Below are 12,020 nucleotides of genomic sequence, written 5' to 3'. Positions count from 1 at the left end.
TCCTGGGATCCTACTGAGCTTCTGCTGATTTTTTGTTGTTGTTGTTTTACAAAAAAGCCCTATCCCTAATAAAGGTTGCCTCCCAATTTGATCCATTACACTGCAGGTTTGGTTATCCTACAAGAAAGCCGTCCTGAAGAATTCTGCTTTGCACATTTTGCAAAATGCTGGAAGTTTGGAGTCTTTTCTCTTAGCCTCAGGCAGACTGTTCTACAGTGCGGGGGCCACCATAGAGAATCTGAGTGAACAGGCAGTCACTGATTTGCACCTGCTGGAATGGCCTTGGGTCAGCCATAGCTCTGGCAGAGGTTGTCCTTGAAAGGGCAGCTGCTGTGAGAGCTCTCTCCAGCCCCACCCACCTCCAATATCTTCTTCTTCTACCTGTTTGCAGGGTGGTGCCTTTGAAAGGCTTTGCTCAGGTGAGTGCAGAGTAGGGTTGCCAGCCCTCTGGTGGCAAGAGACCCCTTTGCCCCCAGGCCCTGGCCTACACTGCAAACTGGCTAGCTGGGGGGGGGGGATATACCAAGAGCAGGAGGGAAACCCAAACTATCTAACTCACGTGGTGACATTACTTTCATCATGTGCACGAAGTAATGTCATTGTGTCAGTTAACACTCTGGTGTTTAAGCAAAAACTCTATGGTAGAAGCCATATTGGATTTGATATTGGATTTATATCTCGCCTTCCACTCCGAAGAGTCTCAAAGCGGCACACAATCTCCTTTACCTTCCTCCCCCACAACAGACATCCTGTGAGGTGGGTGGGGCTGGAGAGAGCTCTCACAACAGCTGCCCTTTCAAGGACAACCTCTGCCAGAGCTATGGCTGACCCAAGGCAAATGGAGGAGTGGGGAATCAAACCCAGTTCTGCCAGATAAGAGTCCGCACACTTTACCACTACACCAAACTGGCTCTCCATAGAGTTTTTGCCCAAATGCCAGAGTGTCGAGAGGATGTCCCAGCAACTTTAACTTTAAGTGTATTATCCAAGCTGCCAGTTGGCTTGGCAAAAGTGATTTAACAAGAGAAATGGCTTTTCCAAGGCACCTGATGGGGCTGTGGGGGCTTTAAGAGCCTCACAATATGTGTGAAAGAGCCACATGTGGCTCCCAAGTTAAAGTCTGGCCACCCTTGGTATACACCAAAGTAGGTTTTTCTCTCTTCTGCAAAAGAGCAACCGCTGATAAGTGTAGTTCAGCTAGCTCCTCCCAGGGTCTCATAAATCATTGGTATCAGACTTTGAGTCCTGCATTCAAATCACTTTTCAGATGAAAAGCAGGATAAAAAAATGAGCCATCTACCAAATTCATGGCTCTAAGAGGTTCCAAGAATGGATTCATTTGCAGATGGGATTAGGAAAGAAAGATCTTTCTTTTCTCTTCATAGAATGCAACCGCCTTTGTATTTTAACTGTCAAGTTCTCTCATGCCTCAGAAAAATAGTCACTTCTTTAAAATTCTGATGTTTTTTCATGGCACCAGCACACATACTTTAATCAGCTAATCAGCTAATTCATTAACCCGCAGAAGAATTTGAAGCCAGTGACAGCTCAAACCAGACAAAGACTCGTTATTGCCTTTTTGTATCCAGTGATAGATCTGCTAAACCAATACAGAGTGCCTACAAACAATGATGTACCAAAGCTCTCAAGTTGTCAAAGAACTTAAAACACCTAAAACAGAAGTGATGCAAAACATCCACACAAATGACATTCTTTTTAGAGGCACGGTAAGTGATGCACATTTCTCATGCAGAGGAGCTCTGCGCTACACAACAGGGATCAATAACTGATCAATCAATTGCTGTATCAGACCACTCAACGGCTAACTTCAGAAGCAAAAGAGGATGTGGAGAGTTTAAACCACTTTAGAACGAGAACCGTCCCTGGTTAAGAAGTTGATTTGTCAAAATGGGTTTGTCAAATGGATTTGTCAAAACCCAGATTTGAATTCCCACTGGGAGCTTGTTGGGTAGCTTTAGGTGAGCCAGTCACACTCTCTCAACCTAACCTACAACTGTGAGGATACCAAGGATAAAATGTGAGGACAAAAAGGAGGAGAGGAGAACGTTGTGGGCCTCCTAGGTTCCTGCTTCAGAGCAAGGCGGGCTACAAATGAAGTCACTAAATAATAAATTATTGCTAGAATATAATAACTTACTCAACCCTGATAGGGTTTACCAAATAGTACATATGCTTGTCATGACTTTATATCATTTATCTGGGTTTTAGAATAGATAACCAGAAAACAATGATTCTACACCTAGGAGCACAGGCAGTGATGTTTCCAGCATAAAGATTACTCTGCAAAGTTTGTCATTTATTTTCATTAATTTGCTTAGCACATTCATATAGCACTTTTCTCCTGAAACACAGGACTCAAAATGGCCTACAAAATATTAAAGGCACAGAAAATCTAAGAATATCTAGAACACTTATTGTGGTCCACTGGAGGTACTTCTGGGGAATGGAATCTCAAATAATCTCCATAGTGTTAGGGCAATCTTATCCATGCTCTCCAGAAGTATTACTTTTTACAGGGCTTTTTTGTAGAAAAAGCTCAGCAGGAACTTATTTGCATATTAGGCCACACCTCCTAATGCCATGTCAGCCGGAACTGCATTACTGCTCATTAAAAGTCATGACTTCTTAAATATGCCACAACAATGCTGAAGAGGTCTGGAGATTTCCATTACAACCGCAATTCTGATTTCAGCAGAACTCAGCAGGAACTTATTTGCATATTAGGCCACACCTCCTGATGCCAAGTCACCCGGAACTGCATTCCTGTTCATTAAAAGTCATGACTTCTTAAATATGCCACAATACTGAAGAGGTCTGGAGATTTCCATTACAACTGCAATTCTGATTTCGTGGGATATTTGAAAAAGCAACTAGAACCTCCGTAGGAGGAATAGTTGGGGAAGCTGAAGGACCTGCATTAAACCTAACCGCTTAACAGCATTTTTGGAACTCAAAAACAAGTAAGGTAGAGTCCAAGCTTCATCTTCCTTCAGTTCGTAAGATGGAATGTAGTATTATATAATTAAGCAACTGTATGTTGAAACACAGAAAATGCACCATGAGCTGGATAGCCCAGGCAAGCCCAATTTTATCAGATCTTGGAAGCTAAGCAAGGTTGACTGTAGTTAGAACTTGAATGGGAGACTTCCTCAAAATACCCAGTTGGGAGGAAAGTTGCAAGCTCTATTTTGCCACCTCTGTGACTATTCTCCTGGCCTCCAGTAGGGGTCAGTCACCAGAGGTTGACATGACTTCCAGGTGCAGATACACGCACACAAATATACACACATATATACCTACATACAAACAGAAAAAAATAGTGAAAAAATATGCAAAATACATAGGAAGTAAAAGTTCTGAAATGAACTGGAATTGTGATAAATTGCAATATATTTGGAATTTTACAGTAATTTTTAAAAATCAGAGGAAATTTCTCTGATGACCAGAGGAAATTTCTGTATACTATCCTTTGCAGACTAAAAATGGGAAGACTGAGAGGTTCACGTCTCTCCCTGCACCCCGGTCTACTTTTACATAAGATTTCCATGTCCACTAAGCTCAGCCTTACCTTCAACATGTATTTTTCTCTGCACATTTCTTTTTAACTCTGAGCCATAAGAAGAGGGACTTAGCCTCTGTCTGAGTTCAAATTATTAGCGCTGTGGGTCATTACAGGTTAGATCTTTAATAATGAGCAAGAGGATAGTTTTCCTCTGGGCTGTAACACAAAGACTCATAATTCTTAAGGAGATTTCTGCTTGAAATCCTGGGCCAACAACTGCTTTTTGGCACCTAAGCACCATTTTCATTTTTACTTCTCCTTTACTCCTTTAAACTATTAAACTGGGAGGCAGTGATTGTCCAGACCCTCTGAAAGCAGACTGCTCGTTTATGATGATGCTAAAGAGCTTTGAGCATCACTCACAAGAAAAACCAAATGTACCGGGAACAAACGGAGGGGGAGCAGGGTCAAGGCAGCAGGCTTTGTCTCCAGTCTGCCCACGATCAGCTGAATGCATGCACCAGACTGTACACCTCTAGAAACATACCTGCATAGGTTCTTTTTTGACATCAAGCACAGTTTTGGGAGTGACTGTGGTTCAGTGATAGAGCATCTGCTTTGCAAACAGAAAGTCCCAGGCCCAATCCCTGGCAATTAGGGTTGCCAATCCCTAGGTGGGGGCAGGGGATCCCCCGGTTTGGAGGGCCCCCCCCGCTTTAGGGTCGTCAGAAAGCAGGGGGAGGGGAGGCGGAGGGAAATGTCTGCTGGGAACTCTGTTATTCCCTATGAAGATTTATTCCCATAGAAAATAATGGAGAATTGATCCGCGGGTATCTGGGGCTCCGGGGGGGGGGGGCTGTTTTTTTGAGGTAGAGGCACCAAATTTTCAGTACGGCATCTAGTGCCTCTCTCCAAAATACCCCCCAAGTTTCAAAACGATTGGACCATGGGGTCCAATTTTATGAGCCCCAAAAGAAGGTGCCCCTATCCATTATTTCCTGTGGAAGGAAGGCATTGAAAAGGTGTGCTGTCCCTTTAAATGTGATGGCCAGAACTCCCTTTGGAGTTCAATTATGCTTGTCACAGCCTTGATCTTGGCTCCACCCCTAATGTCTCCTGGCTCCACCCCCAAAGTCCCCAGATATTTCTTAAATTGGACTTGGCAACCCTACTGGCAATACATTTTAAAAAATAATAGCAATAGCAAATAGGTAATGAGAAAGACCTCTACCTTAGAACCCAGAGAACCACTGCCATCCATGGTAGACAATGCTGATGCTGACAGATCAAGAGTTTGATAAGGCACCTTTTATGGGCTTGAACTACACAGGTAGTGGCTATGTGAACATACCTGCATGTGGTCAGGACTGTGTACATATTCAGCTGAATGCATGTTTGAGCTGATGGCACAGTAAATACACTTGCACAAATACAAATAGGGTTGGATCCAACCAGTTTTCCCACCCAATCACATCAATTCCCTTGCTTACTACAAGCGCAAGGCTTCTGTTCATGATCCCCAGCATAATTTTTTTTTTAATTGTCCAAAGGGGCTCTTTTTTTTTGACAGCAAAAAAACTGCTTGGAGCCAACTCATAGGTAAAATCTGCATTAAGCAGAAACATTTTTAAGAATTAAAACTGCTTTAAGCCTATTTCCTTCATAACAAGAATGGCGGTCAATGCGATAGTCAGAAGGGTTTCCTTTTGTTACATTTGTGTACTGTAGTTTTATATTATAAAAACAATGAGTCGTTTCCGGCTGGCCAGATAAAATTTAGGTTATGAACTCCTTGGTGCAGGGACCTGCCTCTTCTATGTTCCTCTGTAAGGTGCAATGCTCCAGTTTCTTGTCTTTTCCTCTCCAGCAACCAGCCTGATATTAAATTTGCTAAGTCTTCTGGCTGCTGAAGATGCATGGAGGGGAGTTGGTTTCTCTGGTTTTGTCAATTTCATTGTTTCATTTAAAACTGTTTTGTAACCCAAGGGATGGAAAATTAAATAAATTTGGGGATTCCCTTGGGGGAAATCAGAAATGGAAAACCGGGGTTCCAGTGTATCAGCAGGATCTGGACTGCTGGACCATGGACTCTACATGTTTATATCTCTTGGACTTAACAAATCACCTTCATCAGATGAGATGCAGCAAAAAACTGTAGAGCAAGCAGGGCTTTTTTTGTAGCAGGAACTCCTTTGCAAATCTTCCAAGAGCTTACAGGGCCTACTGGAAGCTCTTGGAGTATTGGCTACATCAGGGATGTGTGGCCTAATATGCAAAGGAGTTCCCTTAGGTTCTTGGCGCTGTAATGTGCCCTCGAGGTCACTTGGTGTGGCCCTCGGGGGTTGCTGGACTGAACCGAGCCATGTGACAACTTCCCTGGGGCCTGACTGGCCAGCGAGGATCATGGGGCCCAGCTGCACTGTGCAGCAGCCTCCCCAGGGCCAGGCAGGGATCACAGGGCCCAGATGCACTGTGCGGTAGCTTCCCTGGGGCCTGTCTGGCCAGCCAGAATTGCTGCAGGGCCTGGAAAAGTTACTGTCACAATTCAGTTTGCACTTGATTATCCCAGATGATGCAACCTAATATGCTAATATTAGGGGATGTGGTCTAATATGCTACTGAGTTCCTGCTGGGCTTTTTCTACAGAAATGTCCTGGACCTATGCATTTGCCTAGAGTGGCGGACTCTGTGTGTGTGTGCGCCAGATTAGGCTCTCCCCACAGGACTTCAAATAGAAAAACAAATATTTGCATTAATTTTGCTGGCCTAAATCATTCTCCCTTGGTGGAGCACTGTTTTTTTAGTTGATAATTTTTTATGGCCGCAAATGATGTTATAAATATCCATTGGCCCTTGGCAGAAAAAAGGTTGCCCACCCCTGTTCTAAGGGCTAGTTTGGGCTTTTGTCAAGGTACAGCTTAAGGCACAGAAACATACGCAGGTGGTTTAACTCATGGCCCTGAATGAACACAAAAAATCAATGAAGGTGCCAGGAGCAATAGCAACTCTGCCATGCAGAGTCCAAAATTTTGAAAGGATTCTCTGTAAAGAGCACATTTAAGTGAGCGCATCTGCAAAATTGGTTGCTGAACTTCAAGCAGTTAATTAACATGTTTGTAGGAAGCCAGATCACAGCTACGTACAAAGCAGTTTCATAAACATATCATGACCATGATATACTGCCAGTTTTCCTTTTTAGACTTGATTTATCTGTCATTTTGATTTCCAAATTTGATTTACTGGTCAATTTCTTTCCAAGATTTGATTTATCGGTCAATTTGTTTCCAAGATTTGATTAAAGCACATTGCATAAGCCTTTTCAGATCTATTTCTAAATATCATAAAATGTACCCACTGTGGATGTTTAGGGTCTTAATTTCCCAAAACTTTCTCAATCGATAATTCTTCAGTTCCTATCTTCAGTGTGTCCCTATTATACATGAATATAATCTGAATTGGATGAAACAACCAATTACAGTAAGACATAAAATACAGTAAGTGCAGTTTTCTAACAAATTGCACACTGCGGTATCTTAAAGAGAACTCAGAGATTTATTGGAAGGCATTAACACAAACTAGGTAAAATTTTTAGATCTGGTTTCAACATTTTTATATCTAAGACTTATGCATGCATCAGAAAATAGCCAATAGGAAAGCAGCATCTTTGGTATCGCCTGTGAAAGACGCAATGTGCACATGTTTCAAATGCTTCATAAAGAAAAGAATTGCCTCTTAATACATGATAAATGTGGTAGCAAAAGGACTGTTTAGGTATCTGTCACTGCCATTATGCACTTCCAGGCCAAATCCTCCACACTCACAGAAATCAACCAGGGTTTTAGAATACAGACAGTAGAAATACAGACTGTTTGAAAATTCGTGCCAATGGAGGAGGAGATGTTTGCCAGTTCATCAGTCCTATGGCAGATCTCCAACTGCCAAAACAAACAGGGGGACCCCTCTCCAGAATAGCAAGAGGAGACATTTTGGACTTCAGCAGGAGAAATCCTACTCAACCAATGGAAACCCTTTCCCTCCATGATTTTCCATGTTATCCAAGCCAAGTAATAATACTCAGGAAGTGTTTGTTGAATCTGAACGTTTATTAAGACTATATCTAACTATCTCCTGGAGGGGAAGCGAGCATGGGCCAGAAGTCAGTCAGGTGTAGTGGTTGGACAAAGATACCAGCTTCAAATCCCCATACTGCCACGGAAACTTGTCAGATGACCGTTGGTGGACCAACCACGCAAACTCACCCCAAGCTAACTTCACAGTGTTGCTGTAAGTATAAAATGGAGGAGAGGAGAACATGGTAAGTCACTTGGGTCACCAGTGGGGAGAAAGGCAGGGTACAAATGAAGCAAATAATACAGAGGAAACTCTATGGCAGAGACAGCATTACAATTCTATTATCCAGATCTGAGTTCCGTTCTGTATGATTGCTGGAAGGATGGCATATACGGTGTGATTTGGAAGCAACACTGGTGATGGGATGGAGGCATGGGGCTTTTTTTGAGCAGGAACATCCAAAAAACACAGTTCTGGCTGGCTTGGTGTCAGAGAGTGTGACCTAACATGCAAATGAGTTCCTGCTGGGTTTTTTCTACAACCCCCCCTGTGTGAAACAATGGTGATGTCAGAAGGTGTGACCTAATATGCAAATGAGTTCCTTCTGGGCTTTTTCTACAAAAAAAAGCCCTGTGTGAAACAACAGTGACTTCAAGGGGTGTAACCTAATATGCAAAGAAGTTCCTGCTGGGCTTTTTCTACCCCCCCCCCCCAAAAAAAACCCATGGAGGGATATGCAGACGTGGAAGCAGAGGGTTTTGATAAAACCTCAACCCACCCGTTTTCTTCTTCCTTCCATTACTAAAAAACTGACACTGTAGACTTTTAAAGAAATCCTAATGAGAACTAATTCTAGCAGGCAGTTATCAAGTGACTGAGTGCCTCATCCAACATCTCTGGCTTAGAATCTTCCTTCCTTCTGCTGCAATGCAGTTTCAGAACTGGCGGGAGTCTAAGCCCTAGCAAAGCATCAGGAACTCTGACATTCCAGCCTAGAGGTTAGAATAGCACAAACTAAGCAACCGTTAATGGCTTTGCAACGGCAGCACTTGCTGGCGAAGCCACCTTGCAGTGTAACCTTGCAACATTTTGGTACAGCAAGCCAACACAAAAACAAAGATACTTTAAGGAGAGGTATGGGAACCTGCAGGAAGGGCTGCTATCTGAGGGGAATCCCAAAACCATAATTCCATGGAAAAATCATCCCAGATCAGGAGTCATTCTTCAGCCCATGGTGGGCTAGCCCCATTGTGAAGATGCCACATCACGGATCATACCAAAATACAGCGTCCTCGTCAACCTGGCAGTCATATTTAGGGGTGCCCTTTTCCATTCTCTGTGTTTTTAATGTGTTGAAAACCTTTTCATTTTGCCTGTTTTCAACTGCTGGTGTTCCCGATACATTCCTTTTATGCCTTTTATTTAAAAAAAAAAAACATTACACAGAACTAATGGCAATAAAATGATCATTTTAAACAAGTAAAAAAAAAACCACCCAGAAAAAAACAGATGCGCTTGGAAGGTGAACAAAATCTGAAATGTGGATTTTAAAGATAAACCAATGGGGCTACAGAATCCAGTAGGATCCTTAATGTATATCTGTTCATGAAGAAGAATTGCAGATTTATACCCCGCCCTTCTCTCTGAATCAGAGACTCAGAGCGGCTTACAATCTCCTTTATCTTCTCCCCCCACAACAGACACCCTGTGAGGTGGGTGGGGCTGAGAGGGCTCTCACAGCAGCTGCCCTTTCAAGGACAACCTCTGCCAAAGCTATGGCTGACCCAAGGCCATTCCAGCAGGTGCAAGTGAAGGAGTAGGGAATCAAACCCGGTTCTCCCAGATAAGAGTCCACACACTTAACCACTACACCAAACTGGCTCTAGGGTTGAAAATCTCCAGGTGGTACCTGGAGATATCAACTGATTACAACTGATCTCCAGGCAAATAAGGCTGCTTCGGAAAGTGAATTGTATGGCATTATATCCCATTGAAGTCCCTCCCCTACCCAGCCCCCCTCCTCAGGCTCCACCCCTCCCCCCAAAAGATCTCCAGGTATTTCCCATCCTGGAACTGGCTCAGTGGCAGAGCATCTGATAGATATACAGAAGGCCCCAGGCATCTCCAGTTAAAAGATCTGGCAATAGGTGACATGAAAGACTTGAGACCCTGGAGAGCCGCTGCCAGTCTGATTAGACAATACTGACTTTGATGGACCAAGGGTTTGATTCAATGTAAGGCAACTTACATTGGCGTTCCGCAGGGCCTGTAAGACCGAACTGTTTAGACAGGCTTTTCTGGTTGACTGAAAATGGGCTGCCACCGGACATCCTACAGAAGCTGGTGGTCATAGTCAGAACCCAATACCGCCAGACTGGATTGAGATAGCGTAATAGTTTTAAACTGATAAATGTATTATGGTTTTATATGTTTTATGGAATTGATTGTTTTTATGATACTCTAAGCCGCCCTGAGTCCGCTTGCGGAGAGGGCGGGATATAAATGCAAAGTAATAAATAAATAAATAATAATAAATAAACTTTTTTTCTTCAGTGAGTTTCCTTATGGCTCCAATCAAGTGAGAACTACGCTGTACCAGAAATTTGGTATAGGTGAACCAAAAGTCCACCAACGGTTAGTCGCTTTTGACCGGCCTTGTCTCAATAAGTTTTGAACAGCTGGTGAACAAGTATCGCTGTAAACACAGAAAGAGCCTAGCATACCCTGGCCCCCTAGACAGGGGGGCAATTGTATGTCACTCCACAGCCTTTTAAATAAAAAGAGTTAGTGGCTAAGCAACCAAGTAATCTTGACCACCTCCCCTCCTAGTGGGCTGCTACTACGCAGCAGGGTGTGGTTGCTAGCCAACCAAAGGAGACCATTTTACAATGTTGCCAAGTTCTTCCGTGGGTTTCCTTACCCACATTACTATTCAAGAAATCCCAGAACAGTAAAGTGCTTCTGGGGATCTGCCTTCTAATGGGAACATTTGAGAAGCACCTGCTCCCAAATCTGTCACAAAACACCATTGGAGTGCACATGTGTCCCATACCTATGAAGCTATTTAAATGTTAGGTGATGCCAACTTGATTATGAAGCCTGACTACTCATTATACAGACCAATAATTCCAATCATTCAGCTGGCACTTTCTTGTGAATTATAGCCCAGAAATTTCGATCACAACCAGCCCATTACTAGTCAGACCACTGGTCTCTCAAGGTCAGTATTGTGTACGCTAATTGGCAGCAGCTTTCTGTCTCTTAAGAAGAGGTCTTTCTCATCTCCTGTTATGTGATCTTTAGATGCTGGAACTGAGTTTAAGACTTTCTGCACACCAAGATGTTCTATCACTGAGCCATACCAAACACACACATATGCACCAGTCACTTCCAGGCCATTAAGAAAATGCAAATTTGGTCCACACACATGAAGACAAGGCATGCAAGTCTGAAAATAGGATGGTTTTACATTTGTCAAGATGCGGGGCATGATATATGCCAGTATTCCTGAACAAGCTGTGGCTCAGCTACAGTTGAGCATCTGCTTGGCATGCAGAAGGTACCAAGCTCAATGCCTGGCACCTCCAGTTTAAATGATCAGGTAGGAGGTGATGTGAAAGAGACCCTCCAGTTTAAATGATCAGGTAGGAGGTGATGTGAAAGAGACCCTGCCTGAGACCCTGGAGAGCCACTGCCAGTCTGAGTAGCCAATACTGACTTTGAATGCCCAGTGGTCTGATTCAGTACAAGGCAGTGTCAAGACACATATCATGGAGGATAAATATTAGGATATATGACATCTGTTGACTCTTCAGGCTTGCACTGGGGGAGGCTTCCACTTTCAGCAAGAAACATAGATCAGTGCTTAAAGAATGCATGGTTTGTTTATTAAGGAAGATAACGGCGTTGGTTCTCATGGATCTGTTCCAAGTATAGAGCCAGCCACCAGCAAGGCACTCTTTCATTGTTGGAAGAGTTTCTTGTAATGGTGAAAGACTCCTTGCTAGGGTTGCAAGCTCCGGGTTGATAAATTCCTGGAAATGTTGGAAGTGGAGCCTGGGGAGAGCAGGATTTGGAGAGGGGCGGGACTTCAATGGGGTAGGATGCCATTGAGTCCACCTTCCAAAGCAGCCATTTTCTCCAGGTGAACTGATCTCTGTCCAGGGCCAGCACATGGGAGTAGGCCAAGTAGGTGGCCACCTCAGGCACCACTTGACCTGGGGGCACCATGAGGCACCCTTTCTCCCCATGGCCACCCACCGCTGTTTGCCTCCCTATGGTGACCCGCTGCTGTTCGCCTCCTTGCACCGCCATCCCCTCCCCATGCCCACCTGTTGCCCCCTCCACACGGCTGCCCGCCATTCGCCTCCCCGCCCACCACTGTTCTTCTCCCTGCGGCTGGCCATCCGCCTGCCCGCCGGTCGCC

At 44.0% G+C, this 12,020-nt stretch overlaps 1 protein-coding gene across 2 annotated transcripts in view; it reads right to left on the bottom strand.

Moving 5' to 3' along the window:
• MAF (MAF bZIP transcription factor) overlaps window positions 1–12,020 on the bottom strand; it is a 306,049-nt gene that overhangs the window by 237,495 nt on the left and 56,534 nt on the right. The window lies entirely within an intron of this gene.

Source organism: Heteronotia binoei, chromosome 14, assembly GCF_032191835.1.
Source record: "Heteronotia binoei isolate CCM8104 ecotype False Entrance Well chromosome 14, APGP_CSIRO_Hbin_v1, whole genome shotgun sequence".
NCBI lineage: Eukaryota > Metazoa > Chordata > Lepidosauria > Squamata > Gekkonidae > Heteronotia > Heteronotia binoei.
Note: the sequence above shows the minus strand (reverse complement) of the source record. Positions and strands in the feature narration are given on the sequence as shown.